This window comes from Heptranchias perlo, chromosome 41, assembly GCF_035084215.1.
Source record: "Heptranchias perlo isolate sHepPer1 chromosome 41, sHepPer1.hap1, whole genome shotgun sequence".
Taxonomy (NCBI): Eukaryota; Metazoa; Chordata; class Chondrichthyes; order Hexanchiformes; family Hexanchidae; genus Heptranchias; species Heptranchias perlo.
The window spans coordinates 1,841,136-1,862,715 of NC_090365.1; the positions used below are offsets into that span (position 1 = coordinate 1,841,136).

At 47.0% G+C, this 21,580-nt stretch overlaps 1 long non-coding RNA gene across 2 annotated transcripts; it reads right to left on the reverse strand.

Annotated features, from left to right (window-relative positions):
* Nucleotides 1-5: 5 nt before the first annotated feature.
* Nucleotides 6-21,545, reverse strand: LOC137305908 (uncharacterized). Of its 2 annotated transcripts, XR_010958781.1 has the most exons (3): nt 20,845-21,545; nt 11,034-11,166; nt 6-395 (listed from the first exon to the last, which is right to left on the reverse strand). It is a non-coding gene; the product is annotated as an uncharacterized lncRNA (long non-coding RNA). The 2 variants fall into 2 exon arrangements; XR_010958780.1 differs by lacking the exon at nt 20,845-21,545 and having other exon boundaries at nt 11,034-12,089.
* Nucleotides 21,546-21,580: the final 35 nt, after the last annotated feature.

A 21,580-nucleotide genomic window follows, 5' to 3' on the forward strand; every position in this document is an offset into this window, starting at 1 on the left:
TGATATTGCAATCTAATTATAGAACTTGTTTATTTGAAAATTCTTCTGGAGAGGATGATTGAAGTCCCCATTTTAAACCCACACCCGATCATGTTACCACACAAGCCGGTGGGTATTCCCCAGCACCCGGCCCCCGAAGACACCGATGGAGGGGTGGGAGGGGGCCAGGAGACTCGTACACCTCGCGCCTAGATACGAACATGAACAAGTTTGTCATCTGGGCTTGACCTCTCTTTCACCTCCAGCCTTCAATCTCTCTCTTGGTATCTCAGCCTTTCCTGCCTCTCTCCACTTCATTGATTGTGGTTAATCCCCTTTCAACTTCAGAAGAACAAATCCTACTCCTTCCCCGTTTCGTTTCCACGATTGTTGAAATCTTTGTCCCATCTCTCGCCCTACGAGATGATAATGAATCATTAGTTAGACCACAGTTAGAGTACTGAGTGCACGGTTTTGGGCACCCTATTTTAGAAAGGATATTGAAACCACAGAAAACGGGTCGTTTAGATTCATTGGGATGATACCAGGAATGAAGGGGTAGAGTTATGATGAGACACTTGGGTAAAACGAGGGCTGTATTCACTTGAGCCGGGAATGTTATGCTGTAATAGAAGTTTTCAAAATTATGAAAGGGTTTGAGAGGGTAAATTATTTAAGGTTATTTCCACTAGTTGGTGAATCAGAAGGAACGGGGCACAAATTTAGGATTAGCACTAAAAACCTACAGGGGGAGATTATTAGAATTATTTTTCCATCGAAAGGGTTTTTGGTATATGGAATCTATTATCACAAATGACTATTGGAGCTGATTAATCACCGTGTTTGAGAGAATTCAACACTTGAGCAAAATGAAACCGCAATAAATATTAGCCAGGACACCGGGGAGAGCTCTCCTGCTCTTAATCAAAATAGTGTCACAGGATTGTTTACACCCACCTGACAGGGCCTCGGTTTAACATCTCATCCGAAAGACGGCACCTCCGACAGTGCAGCACTCCCTTGGCACTGCACTGGGAGTTTCGGCCTGGATGATGTGCTCGAGTCCCTGGAGTGGGACTTGAACCCTAGGCCTGTCAGACTCCGAGGCGAGAGTGCTGCCCACTGAGCCACAGCTGACACGAGGGAACGTGCGTGGCAGGAGGAGGGGTCGTAACGAGACGAGAGCTGAGTAAACTCCGCGCCAAAAGATTTCGATGCTTGCACGAACTCCTTCTTTAATTACGCACGAGATGACAGGTGTAACCGATACACTTCCTTCATCGCTGGAGAACAGCATACCTTGGCTCAGGAGCACTGTAACTGCTCGCTCAGGCTTGCACACAGAGAGTGGCTCAGCCTTTGCCCCCACCACCCTGCGGTCTGTCACTGCTCGAGATATGTCTCTGTCTGTCTGTGTCTCTCTCTCTCTCTCTCTCGAGCCAAGGAACAGAAGGTTTCAGAACATAAACAAGTATCGTGGGTGGAGTCATCTTTGATTTAATCCAAGACAAGAAGAAGAAAATTAATACTTGTTCTCGGGTCAGATGCTGCTAGGTTGTGGTTAACTCCAAACCTGTGCTTGAAACTGGTACCGGGCAGGCGGGGAGGTTGGGAAGGGGACAAAGATGCTGCTGAATCATTTCAAAGCATTTTTCTGCCCCCCACAAGGTTTGATGCGAGCCCCCTCATTAGGTAAATACAATGGCTTCTGTGGTAGAGAGACCTAGGGAGACAATTTGCTCAGCGACATTGGTGAGGTGACATTGTTTGGTTTCTTCCCCCCCCCCCCCCCCCCCCCCTTCCTGGGAATGTCCCCAGCTTGCTCCCCCAGCTACTGCCAAGTTAGCCGATCCCTGGGCACGAGGAGGCCCCTGGGGTAGGGCAGGTGGGGAATATCTGGCAGAGTTTCCTGCTCCTGATGGAATGTGAGAGCATTGGTGGAGGAGTGGGTTGGGATTGGCTGTGATCGCCCACCCCACCCCACCCCTGTCAGATATCCCGCCGACACTCACTGGCTGGGCTCATATGCGGGAAAGAAAGACTTGCATTTATATAGCACCTTTCACGACCTCAGGACGTCACAAAGCGCTTTACAGCCAATGAAGTACTTTTCGAAGTGTAGTCACTGTTGTAATGTAGGAAACACAGCAGCCAATTTACGCACAGCAAGATCCCACACACAGCAATGTGATAATGACCAGATAATCTGGTCGTTAAGGGATAAATATTGGCCAGGACACCAGGGAGAACTCCCCTGCTCTTCGAATAGTGCCTGTGGGATCTTTTACATCCGTCTGAGGGCCTCAGTTTAACGTCTTATCTGAAATGTCAACAGTGCAGCACTCCCTCAGTACTGCACTGGGAGTGTCGGCCTGGATTTTGTGCTGGAGTCTCCAGAGTGGGACTTGAATCCATGACCTTCAGACACCGAGGAGAGAGTGCTGCCCACTGAGTCATGGCTGAATGACCAGTGGGCAAGGGACTGGAGGGGAGCAGATCACCCGTGAAACCAATCCCCCGGAATGAGTCAGCGCCTTCAGGAGAGGAGAGGTGTGGAAAGAGAGTACATGATGAATGATTTCCTGCTTTAAAAAGCAATCAGACATAAATCTGTCAAGAGTAACAGCTACAGTGAATGGCAGGCTGACCAGGTGTGAAGATTTGATTCCTCAATTTTAAAAATGTCAGGTTCCCTCTCTTGTTTTATCATTCTCCTCTGTTTCCAGCTGCAGGCAATTCCTGTTCGCTTACAAAGTCTCAGTTTGTATGGAAAAATCGTGGCCTTAATATGCACAGGGCACCTGTGCTGTGTTACTCTAAGCCTGCTAGATCTAACAGGGCCTGTCCCTTTAAGGCCAGAATGTCAGTATGGCAATTGGTGTCAGTATGTACATCATGAGATGAATTAGAGATTCATTATTGTTTGTGAGGGGCCATAAATATAAGATGGTCACAAATAAATCCAATAGGGAATTCAGGAGAAACTTCTTTACCCAGAGAGTGGTGAGAATGTGGAACTCACTCCCACAAGGAGTGGTTGAGGTGAATAGTGTAGATGGATTTAAGGGGAAGCTGGATAAACACATGAGGGAGGGAGGAAGAATATGCTGATAGGGCAAGAAGAAGTAGGGTGGGAGGAGGCTCGTGTGGAGCATAAACACCGGCATGGACCAGTTGGGCCGAATGGCCTGTTTCTGTGCTGTAAATTCTATGTGAGTGAATTTTCCAGGTTGGCGACCGCTTGTAAATTCTGGTGCCAGGTCAGAAGATATAAGCATAAAATGACTGGCTTTCCTTTGCTTTTTTCAGGTTGAGCTATGACCGTTTCAAAACTTAAAAAAAAAAGATATATTTATATTTGAGTCAATCCTGCAAGGCATCGTGACCAGTTATCATCTTCAGGCGAAGTGGGGTTAGAGGTCGGGTTTTTCAGGGTTAGAGGGCAGTTTCTCGGGTTAAACAATCTCCTGGTTTGTCATTTTCTGCTAATTTTCTCCCCTCCTTTCCTGAAGGCACTTACTCCTCGCTGGGCTACTGGTGCAGTGGGGGCCAGCTACCCTCCGGTCCCTCACCGAAGGGACCATTCTTCCTGTTTGAGCCCTGACGGTGAATTCGACCATGGGGGGGCATCGTAGTGGATCACAAGCTAATGCTCATCTGATGCCCGCACCCATATCCCAGCACGTCCCAATGGCCACGTTCATAGGCCAGGTCCAAATCCCCATTAATCCAACTTTGCCTCAGCCTATAAAGCCGTCTTGGACTGGCACGTGTGTGGGTCAGATCCTCGGAGACCACTGTCCTAACTCTGCTCCTAGGGCTTACACTGGTGAATGTGGGTCTGTGATTCCCAGTAACAGAATTGTAGTCCCATGAAGACCCAGGGACTTGACCACACAATCCGGGCCAACACTCTGAGTGCCAGTACTGAGGGAGCGCTGTATCATCGGAGGTGCCGTCTTTCGGATGCGACGTTAAACCAACCGTCCACCCGAGACGTTAAACCTCTCGGGTGGACGTAAAAGATCCCACGGCCATGGTTCGAAGAAGAGCAGGGGGGCGTTCTCCCCGGTGTCCTGGGCCAATATTTATCCCTCAACCAAAATCACACAAAAACAGTTTATCTGGTCATTATCACATCGCTGTTTGTGGGAGCTTGCTGTGCGCAAATTGGTTGCCGCGTTTACAACACTTCAAAAAGTATTTCATTGTGAAGTGCTTTGGGACGTCCTGAGGTGGTGAAAGGTGCTATAGAAATGCAAATTCTTTCTGAACAACAGTGGGAACTCGTTGCATAAAGCAGTTTGAGATGAGATAAGGTGTTATATCTTTTCACTTACCTTCTGTAATGTCACTCCTGTCCTCGGGGTTTTAATGTCAGTGTATTCAAAACTCGTTAGTGCAAATATTTGGATCTTTTTCTCTCCCCCCGCGGAGCTGTCAGTCACTGTCAAACTCCACACTAGCTGTTCGGAGGGAGGCCAGCCTTTTACACTGATCAACGTCACTGACATCACCCTGCCTGGGTGTGAAATCCATCTCCCGCCATCACAGCACAATCTGGTGCCTCATCGTGTGTCCTACAGGAAGAGGCACACACAGCTACGGATCCCTTACAGCCAGAGTTGTCAATGTTATAAATTATACACACTGTCCCTGTTGGCAGGTCTGCGATGAGCGAGTGGCCGAGTGCATTAGTGAAGCTTTTTGGTTTCACTCTGCCACCTCCCCTTGCCCTCTGCCTCTCGGTCAGGTTGATTTACCTGCACTCTCATTCTCTCTTAATGAGGCACAAATAGGCAACAAGTGTCCTGAATAGAGAGAACACTCAGTACTTAAAAAGCAATGGGCTTCCTCCTCGGGCTATTTTTTCTGATAGGATTAAAAGGCTGAATTCTCAATCAACAAGGCCTCTCTCCCTCCCTCTTCTGTGTCACTCTCCGTTTTCCCTCTGTCTCTCTTGCCCTCTGTTTTTCTTTTCTCTCTTCTCTTCCCTTTCTCTTCTCTCTTCCCCACTCCTCCCCTTTTATTCCTGTCTCTTTCTCCTTCTCCCTCTTCCTTTTCCTGTCTCTTTATCTCTCTTTCTCCCTTCAATCTCTTGTCTCTCCCACTTCTTTCTTTTCTCTGTCTCGTTCCCCCTCTCCCTCTTTTTCTCTATCTCCTCTTTCACCTCCCTCTTCTCCATCACCCCCCTCCTTGCTCTCTCTGCTCTTCCATCCTCTCTCTTTCCCCTCCCTCCATCCTCTCACTCTTTCTCTCCTTTCCTCCATCCACTTTCTCCCCTCTCTTCCCTCCCTCCCACCTCGCACTCTCCTCTCCTCCATCCACAATCTCTCTCCTCCCTTCCCTCCTCATTCTCCTCACTGCTCTCTTCCATCCTCTCATGCTGTCTTTGTGTCGAGTACACTGAGGCACATGGTACAGTGATGCTATCCTTGATGGGTTGGGAGGGCATGATACAGTCAGAAAGTGGCTGGGATTCTACCCCTGTAAGGTCTGTACTTTTGATGGGTGGAGTTTCTTCAAGTGCGAGTACCAGCTCCTTGACTCTGTTATTTGTCACATAAACAGGAGGGTGGGACTGAGGAATGATTCCCTTTCACCTCCCTGCTTGACCCTGTCTTAGTCTACAGTTTCATTACCTTCTCCTGTTAAGAACCTGACTAACCTCTCAAGTGGCTGCTTTGTTACCTGAGAATGAGGTCAGGATATGATGCTGGCAATTCCACTTGGCACCTCAATTATTTCTCCAAATTTTCTTGCTCCTGAAGCTTTTGACTCCTCACTGGGAAACAACAACCATCTGCATTTATATAGCGCCTTCAACATAGTAAAACGTCCCCAAGGGGCTTCACAGGAGCGGCTATCAAACAAAATTTGACACCGAGCCACATAAGGAGATATTAGGACAGGTGACCAAAAGCTTGGTCAAAGAGGTAGTTTTTAAGGTGAAGGGGGCTTCCCTTCAACTCCCCGTAGAGTCACGAGACTGAGGCTGAGGTATAAGCAGTCATTTCCCCGCGCCCCCTCTCCAAAACGGGTACAACAACGGGCTAACAGTAGGTCCAGTTAAAAAAAAAATAGCCAGGCACCTGGTCGAATAGTTAGAGGGCTAGCCAGAAAGGAGGAAGAGAACTAGGAATTGGAAAGGTGCCTTTGGCTCCTGGTCTGTCAACACCTCGATTTTAAAATTCTCATCCTTGATTTCCAATCCCTCCATGGCCCTCGCCCCTCCCTATCTCTGTAACCTCCTCCAGCCCTACAACCCTCCGAGATCTCTGCGCTCCTCCAATTCTGGCCTCTTGTCCATCCCCGATTCCCATCACTCCACCATTGGCGGCCGTGCCTTCAGCTGCCTCAGCCCTAAGCTCTGGAATTCCCTCCCTAAACCTCTCCGCCTCTCTCTCCTCCTTTAGGATGCTCCTTAAAACCTCCCTCTTTGACCAAGCTTTTGGTCACCTGTCCTAATATCTCCCTATGTGGCTCTGTGTTAAATTTTGTTTGATAATCGCTCCTGTGAAGCCCCTTGGGGACGTTTTACTACGTTAAAGGCGCTATATAAATGCAAGTTGTTGTTTGTTAATCTCCTTCATGTAATTCAACATCCTAAAGGTTCTATTAATCCATTCTCTTTGAAGAGGTTTCAATAAAATCCCACAACTTGGGAGTCTGATTTCATCCTGTACCACAGATTGCGGCCTATCTAAAGGATCCAGCTCCCACTGCCGCCCTGATTTTAACCTGGGCCTCAAAGGCTCGCTCAGATTTCTGAAATGAAATTGTTCATACACATTTTCCATCGAGTGCAAGCGTTTAAACCCTTATTGATCACCGTAATTGCTTAAGCAATAAACTGTTTCACCGCAGAGGAGTGATTGGATGCTCCCATCCCCCTCTCGGGGTATCGAACCTGGACACTGCCAGGCTGTGAAATGCAGGCTGGTATTGATTGGGCCTCCCATCCTCCTACCTCCCCATGACCTCAGTGCTTAGGATCTTGGGAGGCCAGGGAGGGGGGAAGGGGGGGGGGGGGGGGGGAGGAGGTGGCTGAAACCGGATGCTGTGCCGTCAACCATTTGCTGAAGAATGCTTTTGAGTATCAGAGGAATCGTAGAATGGCCCAATAGCTGACCGTAAAGGCAAAATTATATGGACAGATTCATACAGAAGAAGAAAGAATTGCATTTCTATAGCGCCTTTCACCATCTCAGGACGTCCCAAATCACTTCACAACCAATGAAGTACTTTTGAAGTGTAGTCACTGTTGTGGCCCAGGGAAACACGGCAGCCAATTTGTGCACAGCAAGATCCCACAAACAGCAATGTGACAATGACTGGATAATCTTTTTTAGTGAATGTTGGTTGAGAACATAAGAAATAGGAGCAGGAGTCGGCCATTCAGCCCCTCGAGCCTGCTCCGCCATTCAATCAGATCATGGCTGATCTTCGACCTCAACTCCACTTTCCCGCCCAATTCCCATAAGCCTTGATTCCCTTGGAATCCAAAAATCCATCAATCTCAGTCTTGAATATACTCAACGGCTCAGCATCCACAGCCCTCTGGGGTAGAGAATTCCAAAGATTCACAACCCTCTGCGTGAAGAAATTCCTCCTCATCTCAGTCTTAAATGGCCGACCCCTTACCCTGAGACTATGCCCCCTAGTTCTAGACTCTCCAGCCAGGGCAAACAACCTCTCAGCATCTACCCTGTCAAGCCCCCTCAGAATCTTATATGGAGGGGATCTTGAGGGATAAATATTGACCAGGGCACCGGGGAGAACTCCTCTGCTCTTCGTTGAAATAGTGGCCGTGGGATCTTTTAGTCCACCTGAGAGGGCAGACGGGGCCTCGGTTTAACGTCTCGTCCAAAAGACGGATTGGATGCTTATATGTAGAGATAACCTTTATAACAGCTGAGATTGAAACCCAATATGGGGCCTATAGCATTTCTTGCTTAAAGGCACAACACGCCAACCTGTCACCTTGGGGGCCAGTGGTGATGTCAATGCTGTTTAAGTTTGCAGTGTCAGTTTTCACTCAGTTGACCTTGATTACTGGATTAGCTCTCACACACCGACTGGTCTCTCTTCCGCATAAGTGTGCGGGCTCGAGTGGTGGCATGAGGCGTTCGGAGCCTTTCAACCGTGAGAGCAACGTGTTCACCCTGTCGGTGCAGCATGTGATCGAGAGAGGCTTCGCAGCCTTACAGAGTCATGCCCAGACCCCTCACTGTAACACTCTGATATACCCCACACCCCTCACTGTAACACTCTGATATACCCCACACCCCTCACTGTAACACTCACTGATATACCCCACACCCCTCACTGTAACACTCTGATATACCCCACACCCCTCACTGTAACACTCACTGATATACCCCGCACCCCTCACTGTAACACTCTCTGATATACCCCACACCCCTCACTGTAACACTCTCTGATATACCCCGCACCCCTCACTGTAACACACTCTGATATACCCCGCACCCCTCACTGTAACACTCTGATATACCCCACACCCCTCACTGTAACACTCTCTGATATACCCCACACCCCTCACTGTAACACTCACTGATATACCCCACACCCCTCACTGTAACACTCTCTGATATACCCCACACCCCTCACTGTAACACTCTCTGATATACCCCACACCCCTCACTGTAACACTCTCTGATATACCCCACACCCCTCACTGTAACACTCTGATATGCCCCACACCCCTCACTGTAACACTCTCTGATATACCCCACACCCCTCACTGTAACACTCTCTGATATACCCCACACCCCTCACTGTAACACTCTGATATACCCCACACCCCTAACTGTAACACACACTGATATACCCCGCACCCCTCACTGTAACACACACACTGATATACCCCACACCCCTCACTGTAACACTCTCTGATATACCCCACACCCCTAACTGTAACACACACTGATATACCCCGCACCCCTCACTGTAACACTCTCTGATATACCCCGCACCCCTCACTGTAACACTCTGATATACCCCACACCCCTCACTGTAACACTCACTGATATACCCCACACCCCTCACTGTAACACTCTCTGATATACCCCACACCCCTCACTGTAACACTCTGATATACCCCACACCCCTCACTGTAACACTCACTGATATACTCCACACCCCTCACTGTAACACTCACTGATATACTCCACACCCCTCACTGTAACACTCACTGATATACCCCGCACCCCTCACTGTAACACTCTCTGATATACCCCACACCCCTCACTGTAACACTCTCTGATATACCCCGCACCCCTCACTGTAACACTCACTGATATACCCCACACCCCTCACTGTAACACTCTGATATACCCCGCACCCCTCACTGTAACACTCTCTGATATACCCCACACCCCTCACTGTAACACTCTCTGATATACCCCACACCCCTCACTGTAACACTCTGATATGCCCCACACCCCTCACTGTAACACACTCTGATATACCCCACACCCCTAACTGTAACACACACTGATATACCCCGCACCCCTCACTGTAACACACACACTGATATACCCCACACCCCTCACTGTAACACTCTCTGATATACCCCACACCCCTAACTGTAACACACACTGATATACCCCGCACCCCTCACTGTAACACTCTCTGATATACCCTGCACCCCTCACTGTAACACTCTGATATACCCCACACCCCTAACTGTAACACACACTGATATACCCCGCACCCCTCACTGTAACACTCTCTGATACACCCCAGCCCCTCTCTGTAATACTGATGTCATAGGCAGCTCTACTTGCAGTGTTAAGGAGCACATTTCTGGACAGCCTGGTTCCCTAACATCGGACCCTCCCCCCTATTGTCCTCTGTAAAATAGTGCTGCCATTACCTGGTTTCGGGTTCCACTGCGAACGGTTGATACAACTGCTGCAGGGATCGGTTTCATTAAGTGAGTCCACTTTGCAAAACTGAGCTCCCTCTCTGGGGATGGCCTGTCTCTGAGGCCCCTTTAATATTCATTCATAGCAACAGTACACCCCATTCTAATGATGATGGTTGACATTCAGATTTGTATTTAAGGCCTTTGAATGACAACTAAACCTAAAAAGGAGCTGGCTGTTATTTTAACCCTTTCTCGGACCAGATGTGGTGATGCAGCGAATCGCAGGAGCAAACATCCCATGAACTTAAGTTGGACTTGTGTCTCACTTGATCATGTCTCTCAGACAATGCCCAAAGCACTTTGCGTGCAATGAATTATGGAATCATAGAAATTACAGCACAGAAGGAGGCCATTCAGCCCATCGTGCCTGTGCTGGGACTAACTCTCCAACTGGAGCTCTCCACTTTAATCCTGTTTTCCCGCCCTTTCTCCGCATCCTTTTATAGTCTTCATTTTCAAACACTTATCCAATCCCTCGTTTAAATGATGTTGTAGCCTCTGCCTCTGCCTCAATACCCTTTTGTGATGAAGCTTTCCCTGTTCTAATAACTTTTAATATGAAAATTAATATAATACAGTCCAGCCGCCTATATCGGGCTAACCGTTTGTCATAAATTCCCCAAACCTTCATTGGAGGGACCAAATTCTGATGGTTTGCCCAGTGTGCAAACCCTTCACTGACCGATTTAAACCGTTCCGCTGATTTCAGGCAGAGTCGAGTCTTCAACCAGCTGTTCACATCTGGTTGATGCTCGATTACCTCGGTGATGAGATTCTTATTATTGGCATCGATTCGGAGGCAACTGTTAAACAACTACGGGAGGCAGTTGGAAAGTGGAGACTTCAGGGGTTCTGCATCAAGCCTGATTTACTTTTTGTTTAAATCTGCATGTGAATTGTTTCCACTATTGTGCAGGAACATATCCTGATAGCCAGATGTGGTTGTCGGTGCAGATGTGCTATTGGTTACGTTCGACCACGACGTGCTGCTTCATCGCTACAAACCATTATGGTTTTACCACCCACCGCATTGGCACGAATGCTCCCGCTATAAGCAGTGGGCTCTGTATTAATATCTATGAAAACATTTCTTCTAACTCACCTCCTTGTTCTTCTCGTGATAATCCTCAGTCTGCGCCCTTGTTACAGATTCACCAACCAGTGGAAAGACCCTCTCACTATTTATCCCCTTTCAGAGTGTGGAAAACCTCATTCAATCCTTCCTTTCACTGTCTCTGTTCCAGGGAGGAAAGAAATGATGATTATTCCTGGTGTCATTCTAGTGAATCTTTGCTGTACCCTTTCTATTAGCCTTCCTTGTTTTACTTATCTGGTCGATAAATCACTGGGCCCTGATAGCACGCACTCTGGGCTGTTGAATGAAGTCTAAGGGAAGACACCAAAGACTCCTAGCCATAATTTTCTGATCCTATTTAATTATGTAAATTGCATAATGGAGAGTAGCTGAGGTAACTCCTCTGTTCAATAACGGAGAGAATGACAACCAGTTAGTCCAACATAAGTTGTGGGTAAACTCTTCGAATCCGTAATGCAAGATAAAGTTAGTGAGCATTTAGAAATGCTTTGGATTAGTCAAGGACAGTCAGTGTGGATTTCTTAAAGGCAAGTCGTATTTGGCAAATTTGATAGAGTTTTTTGAAGAAGTGACCTGTATGGATTTTCAAAAGGCGTTCAAAAAGATATCTCACAAGAGGTTTGTCAGAAAAATTCAGGCATTTGGTATAAGAGGGAATGTAGCATTTATTGCCCATCCCTAATTGCCCTTGAGAAGGTGGTGGTGAGCCGCCTTCTTGAACCGCTGCAGTCCGTGTGGTGACGGTTCTCCCACAGTGCTGTTAGGAAGGGAGTTCCAGGATTTTGACCCAGCGACGATGAAGGAACGGCGATATATTTCCAAGTCGGGATGGTGTGTGACTTGGAGGGGAACGTGCAGGTGGTGTTGTTCCCATGTGCCTGCTGCCCTTGTCCTTCTCGGTGGTAGAGGTCGCGGGTTTGGGAGGTGCTGTCGAAGAAGCCTTGGCGAGTTGCTGCAGTGCATCCTGTAGATGGTACACACTGCAGCCACTGTGCGCCGGTGGTGGAGGGAGTGATAGAGTTAAGGTATTTAGGTCAAAAGCAAAATACTGCGGATGCTGGAAATCTGAAATAAAAACAGAAAATGCTGGAATCACTCAGCAGGTCAGGACCCTATCACAGACCTTCCTTCTCCCCCCACCTTTATCCCCACCTTATCTCACTCTGTACTTGATTAAAAACTGTTAAATCTCTAACTTCTTCCAGTTGTGATGAAAGGTCATTGGCCTGAAACATTAACTCTGTTTCTCTCTCCACAGATGCTGTCTGACCTGCTGAGTATTTCCAGGTTTTCTGTTTTTATTTTAGGGTGATGGGTGTTGCCTGGTTTGGAGAAGATTTGGAAGTGATGAACCCCAGTGGACAGGGTCGGGTCCTCTTTTTAGATGGATTCGGCACATGGGGCAAAGGCTCAAAATTTGCTGATGACACAAAAGGAGTTTGAGAAACAGCAAGGAGGATTGTAAAAGACTTCAGGAAAATACAGACTGGTTAGCGGACTGGGCAGACAGGTTGCAGATGCAATTTAATGTGGAGAAGTTGATGGTAATACATTTTGGGAGGATAAATGAGAAATGTGCGAATACATTTAATGGAAGGTGCTGAAGGGTGTCGATGAACGGTGAGACTTAGACGTTCAAATACATAATTTCCTAAAAGTGCGAGAGCAGTTAGATAAAACCATTTTAAAAAGCCCAACAGCATTTTGGGTTTTATAAATAGGGACGTGGAGTACAACAGTAAAGAAGTAATGAAAAATTTGTACAAAAAAAAGAAAGCCTTGCATTTATATAGCACCTTTCACGACCTCAAGACGTCCCAAAGCCAGTACTTTACAGCCAATGATGTACTTTTGAAATGTGGTCACTGTTGTAAATTGGAAACGCGGCAGCCAATTTTGCGCACAGCAAGATCCCACAAACAGCAACGTGATAATGACCAGGTAATCTGTTTTTAGTGATGTTGGTTGAGGGATCAACATTGGCCCAGAACATTGGGGAGAACTCCCCTGCTCTTCTTCGAAATAATGCCACGGGATCTTTCATGTCCACCTGAGAGGGCACAGTTCAGAGCATCTTGTGCAGTTTGGGGCACTCCATTATAGCAAGGACATTAAAGCCATTTAGAATGTATAATGTAGATTCACCAGGTTATTGCCAGGGATGGGAAACTAATTACAGAGAGAAATAAGATGCTAGGACTGGAGCAGAGAAAGTAAGAGGAGATTTAATAGAGGTTTCTTTTTAGGTATGAAGGGTTTTGATAGCGTGAATAAGTGAAAATTCCTCTGGTTGAGGAGTCAGTGATAAGAGGTTATCAATTTAAAGTTGTCCACTAAGAAAGCGAGGTTAAGAGAAATTTCTTTCCGCAGAGGGTTGTTGGAACATGGAATGCTTTGCCACAGGGAATGGTTGAGGCGGAAACCATATAAGGGAAAACTGCAAAACTATTCCAAGCAAAGGAGGAAGATACAGGACTGTGGGGAGAGGGCAGGGCAGTGCGATTAGTTTTGGATTGCTCGAGCAAAGAACAGGCACAGACACGATGGACAGAATGGCCTCGTTCCGTGCTTTAAATTTCTATGATTGCGTGATTCTACTCCGTGATCTTATTGTTAGGTCGGTAACTTTGCACACAGTAAGATCCCATAAGCAGCAATGAGATGAATTAGGTTTTTTTTTTGGTGCTGTTAGTTGAGGGAGGGATGTTAGGCAGAGAGTGAACAGAAGCAGCAACTCCAGTTGAATTTTCCTCTTACTGGGGAGGAGGGGGGGGCATTGAGGCAATTCAAAGAGCTGGCACGGGCATGATGGGCCAAATGGCCGCCTTCTGTGCTGTATGATTCTATGATCTGACTCAGGCCAGCAGTTGAGTGCAACAATTTGTAAGAACTATCCAATTAGTCCCACTCCCCCTGCTCTTTCCCCATAGCCCTGCAAATTTTTCCTTTTCAAGTATTTATCCAATTCCCTTTTGAAAGTTATGATTGAATCTGCTTCCACCGCCCTTTCATGCAGCGCATTCCAGATCAGAACAACTCACTGCGTAAAAACATTCTCCTCATCTCCCCCTGGTTCATCATCATCTTAAATCTCTGCCCACGGTTTCCGACCCTCCTGCCAGTAGAAACAGTTTCTCCATATTTACTCTATCATAATTTTGAACACATCTAATAAATCTCCCCTGCTCTAAGGAGACCAACCCCAGCTTCTCCAGTCTCTCCACATAACTGAGGTCCCTCATCCCTGGTACCATTCTAGTAAATCTCCTCTGCACCCTCTCCAAGGCCTTGGCTTCCTTCCTGCAGTGCGGTGCCCAGAATTGGACACAATACTGCAGCTGACGCCTAACCAGTGATTTGTAAAGGTTTCGCCAACTCAGCATAGGACATAGATTGAACCTGCGACTTTTCCGGCCTTTATATTCCACTACGGCAACGGACCTTTACCCAGTAGGCTGTGGCAGGAGAGCAGATCCAGCCTCTCTGGGGAGTTAATGAACCGATTAGCTCTCCAGATGGACTCACTGTCGCTAAACCCTCAGAGGCTGTTCAAAGGTTAACATCTGATTAAGTAGCTGTCAGCTCGCATGCTCATCTATTAATATTTAATAAACTTCTTCAGTCAGAGGTTTGTATGGTTTGGGGGGTGGAATGGGCAAAGAAATGTCTTATTGATTTTCCTTATTTTAGATGTAACTAATACTTTAAGTAAACTTGTTTTGGTCGCAGGTTTTTAAGTGTCTGCTACTCGGTACATCATTAGTAAAGCTTGTTCCATTTAAAATGTAGAAAGTACATTCTGTTTTATCGAGTGGAGGAGGGCAACAGATTAACTCTTCCCCCACCTTGGCGCTGGATCTAAGGCTAGCCCAGGAGAGGTTGGTACTGCAGGCGATGGGATGTAGTCACTGTCTCTTACAGGCGACGGTTTCTCAATCGTTGGCCGTGTCGGAAGGGTGAAGTGGCATTTCGATAGCGCCTTTCACAAAATGAAACCGCACGAGGCACTTTAGGTACCAGCCGTGGCTCAGTGGGCAGCTCTCTTGCCTCTCAAGTCAGAAGGTCGTGGGTTCAAGTCCCACTCCAGAGACTTGAGCACAAAATCTGGGCTAGCATTCCAGTACAGTACTGAGGGAGTGCTGCACTGTCAGAGGTGCAGGTACAGCACGGGTTAGCTACAGAGTAAAGCTCCCTCTACACTGTCCCATCAAACACTCCCGGGGCAGGTACAGCACGGGTTAGATACAGAGTAAAGCTCCCTCTACACTGTCCCATCACTCCCAGGGCATTTAATGACTGATTTGGGGCAGGTTTGTGTGGTGGGCCCCACCCACTAGGAACATGGAGTAAACTGCTCCCAAACTCATTTCACACAGGACCCTGACATAGAAAATAGGAGCAGGAGTAGGCCATTCGGCCCTTCGAGCCTGCTCCGCCATTCAATATGATCATGGGCTGATCCTCTATCTCACTACCATATTCCCGCTCTCTCCCCATACCCCTTGATGCCTTTTGTGTCTAGGAATCTATCTCCTTCTTAAATATATTCAGTGACTTGGCCTCCACAGCCTTCTGTGGTAGAGAATTCCACAGGTTCACCACCCTCTGAGTGAAGAAATTTCTCCTCATCTCAGTCCTAAATGGCCTACCCTGTATCCTGAGACTGTGACCCCTCGTTCTGGACTCCCCTGCCATCGGGAACATCCTCCCTGCATCCAGTCTGCTAGCCGTCAGAATTTTATACGTTTCAATGAGATCCCCTCTCATTCTTCTAAACTCTAGTGAATACAGGCCAAGTCGACCCAATCTCTCCTCATACAACAGTCCTGCCATCCCAGGAATCAGTCTGGTGAACCTTCGCTGCACTCCGTCTATGACAAGTATATCCTTTCTGAGGTAAGGAGACCAAAACTACACACAATACTCCAGGTGTGGTCTCACCAAGGCCCTGTATAACTGCAGTAAGACATCCTTGCTCCTGTACTCAAATACTCTTGCAATGAAGGCCAACATACCACCTGCAGGTTTGCTTTCAGTGACTGGTGTATAAGGACACCTAGGTCCCTTTGTACATCAACATTTCAAAATCTATCACCATTTAAATAATACTCTGCCTTTCTGTTTTTCCTTCCGAAGTGGATAACTTCACATTTATCCACGTTATACTGCATCTGCCGTGTATTTGCCCACTCACTCAACTTGTCTAAATCGCCTTGGAGCCTCTTTGCATCCTCCTCACAACTCACAATCCCACCTAGTTTTGTGTCATCAGCAAACTTGGAAATATTACATTTGGTTCCCTCATCCAAATCATTGATATATATTGTGAATAGCTGGGGCCCAAGCACTGATCCCTGCGGTACCCCACTAGTCACTGCCTGCCACCCCGAAAAAGACCCATTTATTCCTACTCTCTGCTTCTTTGTCTGTTAACCAATTTTCAATCCATGCCAGTATATTCCCCCCAATCCCAGGTGCTTTAATTTTTCACACTAATCGCTTATGTGGGACTTTATCAAAGCTGACAGTCAGTTGACGAATCAGCTTACTTTTCAATTAGCCCGCACCTACCCATTTAAACGATGAATGATTTTCAATTTGAGGTTTCAATAGGAACAAGAGAGGGCCATTCAGCCCCTCGAGCCTGTTCAGCCATTCAATTAGATCCTGGCTGATCGGTATCTTAACTCCATTTACCCTCCTTGGTTCCGTGACCCTTAATACCCCTTGCCGAACAGAAAATCTATCAATCTCAGTTTTGAAATTTTCAATTGACCCACAGCCTCAACAGCTTTTTGGGGGAGAGAGTTCCTGATTTCCACTCCCCTTTGTGTGAAGAAGTGCTTCCTGACATCACCCCCGAACAGCCTGGCTCTAATTTTAAGGTTATGCCCCCTTGTTCTGGACTCCCCCCACCAGAGGAAATAGTTTCTCTCTATCCACCCGATCAACTCCTTTAATCATCTTAAACACCTCGATTAGATCACCCCGTAATCTTCTATACTCAATGGGAAGGTCTGACTGTTTCAACTCTTCAGACATTTGTGTTGCAACTTAACATGAGAACGCAGAACACCATCTGAGACACTTCCAAGTCTGCAACACCATCTAAGCCCCACCAAGAGGGCAGTTTATTTACATCAGAAATTTGTGGTTTGCAAGCCACTAAAATCCTTAACACCGTCCCCCCTCCTCTTCACCCCGATACTTTTAAGTACATGTGAGCCACAAACTGTAGGCCCCGCTATGGGGGAGGGGCCAGGCTGTTTTCTTACACTGTATTGATCAACACGGCCCCTGACCCTTTCAAGAGTTTATACTGTGTAAAGCACAGCAGACCGATGTAAACGACTGCTGCTTACAAAGGGCCACCTGCAGGTAACCGGAGAGCTCACCTTTCCCCAGCCAGCCTGCGGAGCATGTTCAAACCCAGTGTGACGAGGGAGTTCACCAACCAGCTCCCCTCGAGCGACTGGCCCGGCACCAGGAAAGTGACAATCACAAATGGGTCTGTGCTCCATTAAGGGTGATGTGAGAAGCATCTCTGTTTCTGCAAATTACAAAGGAAATGTCTGCAGCCGACTGCACAAACACATTCCTCATTCCGAGCGTGATTCCCAACACAGCATGGAATTCCACGGCACTGCTGCTTATCATTTTTTTCTACACTTATTCCTTCCCCCCATTATGTTCACCTATGCTAAGGTATGGTTCCATGGGCACTGGGTGCCCTCCAGTGTGGTCATCCTTTGTGAGCCTCGATGATGAGTGTTGGTACGCTGTTTGATGGTGCAGGGCAACTTGCATTTATATCGATTTTCGCGAGTCCTGCCTCAATAGGCCAAATGGTCTCCGTCTGTGTTGTGTGATTCTATATAGCGCCTTTAATGTAGTAAAACATCCCAATGGCGCATCGCAGGAGCGATTATCAGACAAAATTTGACACCGAGCCACATAAGGAGATATTAGGACAGGTGACCAAAAGCTTGGTCAAAGAGGTAGGTTTTAAGGAGCGTCTTAAAGGAGGAGAGGCGGAGAGGTTCAGGGAGGGAATGCCAGAGCTTAGTTCCTAGACAGCTGAAGGCACGGCTGCCAATGATGGGGTGACGGAAATCAGGGACGCGCACGAGGCCAGAATTGGAGGAGTGCAGAGTTCTCGGAGGTTTGTAGAGCTGGAGGAGGTCACAGAGATAGGGAGGGGCAAGACCGTGATTTGAACGCAAGGTTGAAAATTTCTAAAATTGAGGCTTTGCCGGACTGGGAGCCAATGTAGGTCAGTGAGCACAGGGGAGAGGCATGGACAGAAATTGGTGCGAGTTAGGATACGGGCAACAGAGTGTTAGATGAGCTCAAGTTTACGGAAGGGGATAATATGGAGAGCATTGCAATAGTTGAGTCTGGAGGTAACAAAAGCATGGATGTGGGCATCACAAATGAGCCCCATCCTATCCTTACCCAATATTCCCACGTACACTTTCTAGCAGAGGTCATCCATTGGAGAGAGGACAGGAGTGGGAACCCTATTTGCTTTGTCCCTTCCCCAAGTTAGCAGTACCGAGGCCGATTGCAGTGTCCCAACTACCACCCTGTGTAAGGCCTGCTTACACAGCGGAGATCTGGAGTTTAAAAAAGACTTGTGTTTATATGTTGCCTTATCACATCTTTGAAAACATCCTGAACTGCTTCACATCCAATGAATTACTTTAAAGGGTAGTGAAGTTTGGTTGTGTAGGAAAACGTGGACATTTTGTGCAGAGCAAGATCCCATACACACAACCGAGATAAACATTCAGTTAATGTCGGACATTGACTGGACAACGGGAGAACTCCCTATTCTTCTTTTGATAGATCCACAGAATCTTTTCTGCCACCGGAACAGACTTAATTTCTCAAGTGTCACTTCAGAGACTTGAGCACATAATGCAGGCTGACACTCCAGTGCAGTACTGAGGGAGTTCTGGACTCTTGGAGGTGCTATCTTTCAGATGCGACGTTAGATCGAGTATATTAAACAATGACCACTTCAAAAGTATTTAATTGGTCGTAAAGCACTTTAGGACGTCCTGAGGCTGTGAAAAGTACTATATAAATGCAAGTTCTTTCTTTCTGTCTTAGCATTACTATTAACCCGTACCCCAGCTGAGATCAGCTAACTTTAGCACAGACTGGGGAGCAGACCGTCCTGGTCTGTACGGCTGGTACATTTACCAACTGAGCCATGTGCCTGCTCTCCTGCTTTTTAATTCCCTTGTGTGTTTTGTTTTGCTACAAACTGCAAAGTGCATTCCATTCCCTGCTGTCTGACGCCAAGTGGCGGGGTGGTTTCTGTCTGAGGATGGCAGTTCCCCTGACACACTGTCACGGTTCGTTCGTTTACAAAACACCACTCCAGGTACTTGAACTACAGGATGAGACGTTCAAGCACCCGGAACAAAGGAGGGGGTGGGAGTTCAATGGGCCGCTGTCTGCTTAATCCACAAACACAACAACAAGCTTTGTAAAGGAGCTTCACAAACATTCTCCTAACCATCCCGAAAGGCTTGGGTTTCTCTTGGCTACTAGGCAGCCCTGATCCACCTTTGCTCAGGCTCTCTATTACTTATAAGCAGTTGTGTAGTAACCTCAATTGTACCTTGTTATGTATTCTGTTTGTGACATTGCATCATTTATGAATGAAAGCCTGTCACTTTATAGCACCAAGTAACAATTCACACATAAAGACATTTATACAGCACCTTTCACGACCGAGGACATCCCAAAGTGCTTTACAGCCAATGAAGTACTTTTTGAAGTGTAGTCACTGTTGTAATGTAGGAAACGCGGCAGCCAATTTGTGCACAGCAAGATCCCACAAACAGCAATGAGATAATGACCAGACAATCTATTTTATTGTCCACGATGCAGTGATAAATCACTAAGTGCTTCATAATGGACGGGAGGGATTGGACACTCAGCAAGATTTTGGGAGAATATTGGCCGGGGGTGGGCGGGGGGGTCTCATAACCCTTACTGTTGTACGAGTTGTCTCTACACTCACTGAAGTCTCTTAATCTAGTATCGCTAACAAACCCTCTTTAGCGTTCATTGGAACAGGCGTGGCCTGACCTGTACCTCAACTCCATTTACCCACCATTGATCCATATCGCTTGCTACCTTTACTTAAGAAAAAGCTGTCGATTAGTCTTGAAAAATTTAATGGACCCTCCATTTCCACAGCCATTTGGGGGGACGAGAATTCCATATTTCAACTATCCCAATTGCGAGGGATCAAATAACCTTCAACAAAGCATTTGAATTCTCTCATGGTTCAGGGCAGCCAAACCTTTAGCCAGGATGAATGTTTACTATGCTCTGCATGTAATCAACCCTAATGTCAATTTATTGTTTGGTGTGCTCATCCTTCTGAACCGTTATAAAGAATTGATTCTTTTTTAAATTGAGAAATCAGTTGAAGGACTAGGCCGGCAACAAGGCTGAAAGGAGAAGACACTGGATTAATGATTAGATATTAAGTACTAAGTTATTCAAAAAATACAAAAGGCTATTTACCCTGCTCCCATTAATATATCCAATCAGTGCTATACCTGACCCACCTGCTCAGGTATTATTGAGTCTGCCAAAGTAGGTTGACTTGGTTCTGAACTGCCATTACTGGGCATATCATCTTGATCTCAGAGATGCTGCTTACCTTCCCTCATTCCCCAAGGCAGGAACTAGTCAGTCATTAGACAACAGATCAGGATTTAAGCCCTGTCTAGGCTGACAGCAGGTACCAGGATCGAGATGATCCTGTGGCATAGCAAGCAGCACAACTCACCATGGAACGTGCAAATGTATTGTCGCATCTGACTGACCACAGTAGCAGACCAAATGGAGGTTCCACCGGTTAGAGGTGCCGAGCTTAAACAGAACTGCTCGTCTCTGCAACCCAATGAAGGGGGGCACTGAGCCCTGGATGCTTTTGTCTGCATTCATACTCAGCCTTAAGAGAGCACCTTCTAGCGGTTGTCAAATCAATTCTCATAAGTTTCCACATCAGCTATACACTGGACAAGCGTCTTCATGTTGATAGGATGTACACAGGGCAGCTCGTAATGTGCCAACCACTCTGATGTTCTAGGTGTCTAAGTCCAATGTTACATTCAAGGCTCACTCAGTTCCAACTGCTAGACCCAGGGGCTTTGACAAAGGGATGTGTCTGACAGAGTGGGACAGGATGGAATCCTCCCTCTTCCCCCTTTTGAACAAATCCATCTCACAGCTTGGTGCAGGATGGGCCAGAGAAAGCTCTTCTGTTGCATGTGTCGGAGCTGTGAGCCACCAAGAGGAGTTTTGGACATATGCTTTATGCACCACAACCAGCACATTGGGAATCGGCTGTCATTGAAGGAGGACGAGAAAGACCAAAGCACTAGGCTGGTCCCGATGGACTGCAGCCAGGTTGAATCTGGCACCCACCAGGACTCCCAGGAACTGAATTTCATCGACACTGCGCTTGAAAGGTGGATAACGTTCCATTTCCTGATAAATGAAAAAGTTATACATAAGCTAAA